The following is a 5,000-nucleotide window of genomic DNA, read 5'->3' as shown; positions in this document are numbered from 1 at the left end:
GTTGAACAGCAGCAGAGTCCGAGCAGGGGGAAATCATTAACCGGTCAGCCGGTTCGACCCCGGTGGCCGAGGCGGGGAGGGTCCAACTGGGGAAAGGGTGGGTGTTCGGTGTCCCTCAGGGCGGTCCCGAGTGCGTCCGAAAAAAATCCGGGCTCCTGGGGCCTTTTTTAAAAAAGAACCGGTCGGGGAACGGGAGCAATCCGGAAGGCCTTGCGGGGTTTCGGTGCCTCTTCCTCGGTATGACTACCGGAGGGTCGTCGGCCTGAATGGCGGTTGCATTTGCTGGCTGGGGAGGTTGGCGGGGTACCTGCAGAATAGTAGGAGGTGGCAAATCGAGAATCGGTCGACTTCGCCAAGTGCCTTCTCGAGCCTCCAGGTCTGCAGGGACCGACCCAGGCTGCCCCCAAAACCGACCGGGAGGCCCCGCCGTCGGCCATTTTTGGTCATTTTCGGCATTTTCCCCGTCTTTCGGTCGGTCACGTAAAGCGGCGGCCTGAAGCCCGGGCGTGCCCGGGGAAGGCTCCCCCTCGCCGGGAGGACCGGATTTTGCCCCGGAAACCTCCGGAAGCCGGCCGGCAAGGCGGCTTCGGCCCGATGCACCTCCGATTGCGTCCGAAGGCCCGGGGAAGTGGCCCCTGGGCCCGGGAGAGCGAAATCCGTGCGAAGACGGAAGTCCATGAGGTCGGATCCGAAGCTTCTACCGGGCCCTCGGTGGGGGCATTCCCGCTAGGTCGGGCGAATCGGCCCGGCCACGGGGCAGGTTGCAATTGTTGGCAGGGGGCTGCTGGAGCTCGATAATGATTTCCCCTCGGTTCTCCCGATGGGGAAATGGCAAAAGGAGGTTCTGCGGGCTTTCGAGGCCTCCTCGGCGGCCGGACTACCGACCGACTTCTCGGCTGCATTTGCTGGCTGGGGAGGTTGGCGGGGTATCTGCAGGATGGTAGGAGGTGGCAAGTCGAGAATCGGTCGACAGCTCCGAGTGCCTTCTCGAGCCTCCAGGTCCGCAGGGACCGATCCAGGCTGCCGCCTAACCGACCGGGAGGCCCCGCCGTCGGCCATTTTTGTCCATTTTCGGCATTTTTCGGGTTTTTCGGTCGGTCTCGGAAAGCGGCGGCCTGAACCCCGGGCGTGCACGGGGAAGGCTCCCAAAGGCCCGCAGGACCGGACTTGCCACGGTCGGAGCCCCGGAAACGTCCCGAAGCCGGCCGGAGAAGGCGGCTAAGGGAAATGCACCTCGGATTGAATTTGCAGGACGTGGAAAGTGGCCTCCGGGCCCGCGAGGTGTTACAGGGTGCCCTCGTTAAGCTTCTGGAGAAATGGTTAACCAATGCACCTCGGACTGAATGTGCAGGCCGGACAGAGAGGCCTCCGGGCCCGCGAGATATCAGAGGTTGGCCTCGGTAAGCTTCTGGAGAAATGGGTTACCAACGGGTCTGTGGCCCTGAGAACTCATTAACCATTCGGACTTCGTCTCTGGCAATGAGAAAACATTAACCATTTGGACTTGGTCTCTGGCAGAGAGGCAAGTGTGGTGGAGAAATCATTAACCATTCGGACTTAGTCTCTGGCAGAGAGGCATGTTTGGCTATGAGAAATCAGTAACCATTTGGACTTAGTCTCTGGCAGAGAGGCAAGTGTGGTGGAGAAATCATTAACCATTCGGACTTAGTCTCTGGCAGAGAGGCATGTTTGGCCATGAGAAATCATTAACCATTTGGACTTAGTCTCTGGCAGAGAGGCATGTTTGGCTATGAGAAATCATTAACCATCTGGACTTGGTCTCTGGCAGAGAGGCAAGTGTGGTGGAGAAATCATTAACCATTCGGACTTCGTCTCTGGCAGAGAGGCATGTTTGGCTATGAGAAATCATTAACCTTCTGGACTTGGTCTCTGGCAGAGAGGCAAGTGTGGTGGAGAAATCATTAACCATTCGGACTTAGTCTCTGGCAGAGAGGCAAGTGTGGTGGAGAAATCATTAACCATTCGGACTTAGTCTCTGGCAGAGAGGCATGTTTGGCCATGAGAAATCATTAACCATTTGGACTTAGTCTCTGGCAGAGAGGCATGTTTGGCTATGAGAAATCATTAACCATCTGGACTTGGTCTCTGGCAGAGAGGCAAGTGTGGTGGAGAAATCATTAACCATTCGGACTTAGTCTCTGGCAGAGAGGCATGTTTGGCTATGAGAAATCATTAACCATTTGGACTTGGTCTCTGGCAGAGAGGCAAGTGTGGTGGAGAAATCATTAACCATTCGGACTTAGTCTCTGGCAGAGAGGCATGTTTGGCCGTGAGAAATCATTAACCATTTGGACTTCGTCTCTGGCAGAGAGGCATGTTTGGCTATGAGAAATCATTAACCTTCTGGACTTGGTCTCTGGCAGAGAGGAAATCATTAACCATTCGGACTTAGTCTCTGGCAGAGAGGCATGTTTGGCCATGAGAAATCATTAACCATTTGGACTTAGTCTCTGGCAGAGAGGCATGTTTGGCTATGAGAAATCATTAACCATCTGGACTTGGTCTCTGGCAGAGAGGCAAGTGTGGTGGAGAAATCATTAACCATTCGGACTTAGTCTCTGGCAGAGAGGCATGTTTGGCTATGAGAAATCATTAACCATTTGGACTTAGTCTCTGGCAGAGAGGCAAGTGTGGTGGAGAAATCATTAACCATTCGGACTTAGTCTCTGGCAGAGAGGCATGTTTGGCCGTGAGAAATCATTAACCATTTGGACTTCGTCTCTGGCAGAGAGGCATGTTTGGCTATGAGAAATCATTAACCTTCTGGACTTGGTCTCTGGCAGAGAGGCAAGTGTGGTGGAGAAATCATTAACCATTCGGACTTCGTCTCTGGCAGAGAGGCATGTTAGGCTATGAGAAATCATTAACCATTTGGACTTGGTCTCTGGCAGAGAGGCAAGTGTGGTGGAGAAATCATTAACCATTCGGACTTAGTCTCTGGCAGAGAGGCAAGTGTGGTGGAGAAATCATTAACCATTCGGACTTAGTCTCTGGCAGAGAGGCATGTTTGGCCATGAGAAATCATTAACCATTTGGACTTAGTCTCTGGCAGAGAGGCATGTTTGGCTATGAGAAATCATTAACCATCTGGACTTGGTCTCTGGCAGAGAGGCAAGTGTGGTGGAGAAATCATTAACCATTCGGACTTAGTCTCTGGCAGAGAGGCATGTTTGGCTATGAGAAATCATTAACCATTTGGACTTAGTCTCTGGCAGAGAGGCATGTTTGGCTATGAGAAATCATTAACCATTTGGACTTAGTCTCTGGCAGAGAGGCAAGTGTGGTGGAGAAATCATTAACCATTCGGACTTCGTCTCTGGCAGAGAGGCATGTTTGGCTATGAGAAATCATTAACCTTCTGGACTTGGTCTCTGGCAGAGAGGCAAGTGTGGTGGAGAAATCATTAACCATTCGGACTTAGTCTCTGGCAGAGAGGCATGTTTGGCTATGAGATATCATTAACCATTTGGACTTGGTCTCTGGCAGAGAGGCAAGTGTGGTGGAGAAATCATTAACCATTCGGACTTAGTCTCTGGCAGAGAGGCATGTTTGGCTATGAGAAATCATTAACCATTTGGACTTGGTCTCTGGCAGAGAGGCAAGGTGGTGGTGAGAAATCATTAACCATTTCGGACTTAGTCTCTGGCAGAGAGGCATGTTTGGCTATGAGAAATCAGTAACCATTTGGACTTGGTCTCTGGCAGAGAGGCAAGTGTGGTGGAGAAATCATTAACCATTCGGACTTAGTCTCTGGCAGAGAGGCATGTTTGGCATGAGAAATCATTAACCATTTGGACTTGGTCTCTGGCAGAGAGGCATGTTTGGCTATGAGAAATCATTAACCATCTGGACTTGGTCTCTGGCAGAGAGGCAAGTGTGGTGGAGAAATCATTAACCATTCGGACTTCGTCTCTGGCAGAGAGGCATGTTAGGCTATGAGAAATCATTAACCATTTGACTTGGTCTCTGGCAGAGAGGCAAGTGTGGGATCGACTCAAACATTAACCATTCGGACTTCGTCTCTGGCAGAGAGGTATGTTTGGCTATGAGAAATCATTAACCATTTGGACTTGGTTTCTGGCAGCGAGGCAAGTGTGGTGGAGAAATCATTAACCATTCGGACTTCGTCTCTGGCAGAGAGGCATGTTTGGCTGTGAGAAATCATTAACCATTTGGACTTAGTCTCTGGCAGAGAGGCATGTTTGGCTATGAGAAATCATTAACCATCTGGACTTTGTCTCTGGCAGAGAGGCAAGTGTGGTGGAGAAATCATTAACCATTCGGACTTGGTCACTGGCAGAGGGAAGTGTGGCCGGAAGTCATCAAGTAATGAATAAAATGCACCTCAAATTGCATTCGCAGGCCGTGGAAAGTGTCTCCTGGGCCCGGGAGAACAAAATCCGTGCTCAGACGGAAGTGTATGGGGTCGGATCCGAGGCTCTTACCCGGCTCACAGTGGGGGTATTCCCGCAGAGAGTAGCGAATCGGCCCGGCGACTGGGTTGGTCGCATTTGTTGGCATGGCACTCGTCTAGCTCATTAATGATTTCCCCTCGGTTCTCCCGATGAGAAAACGGCCAAATGGCGTTTGGCGGGCTTTTGAGGCCTCCTGGACGGTAGGTCTACCGCCCCACCTCTCGGGTGCAATTGTTGGCAGGGGGGGTTGGCGGGGTACCCGGAGAATTTCGGGGACACGATTTTCAGAACATTTTAAGACAACGGTCACACTTTAAAAATGCCTAAAAAAGTGCGACTTTGAGGAAGGTAAACTATTTCAAATAAAACACCTTCCAATGACCTCTCGGAAGTCCAAAATGATGATATAAGTGCAGTTTATGCGGGCTTTCCGAGCTATGTTGTCGGTCTGAAAAATCGTCCAGGGCCCAGGCCGGTGGTAACCCTGGTTTCAATTATTTTGTGGCGAAATGAACAGACAAGTACCTATATATATATATATATCCTAAACAGAAAAATTCTCTA

This window comes from Carcharodon carcharias, chromosome 18 (assembly GCF_017639515.1).
Source record: "Carcharodon carcharias isolate sCarCar2 chromosome 18, sCarCar2.pri, whole genome shotgun sequence".
In the NCBI taxonomy this organism is placed as follows: Eukaryota; Metazoa; Chordata; class Chondrichthyes; order Lamniformes; family Lamnidae; genus Carcharodon; species Carcharodon carcharias.
This window is presented reverse-complemented; position numbering follows the sequence as displayed.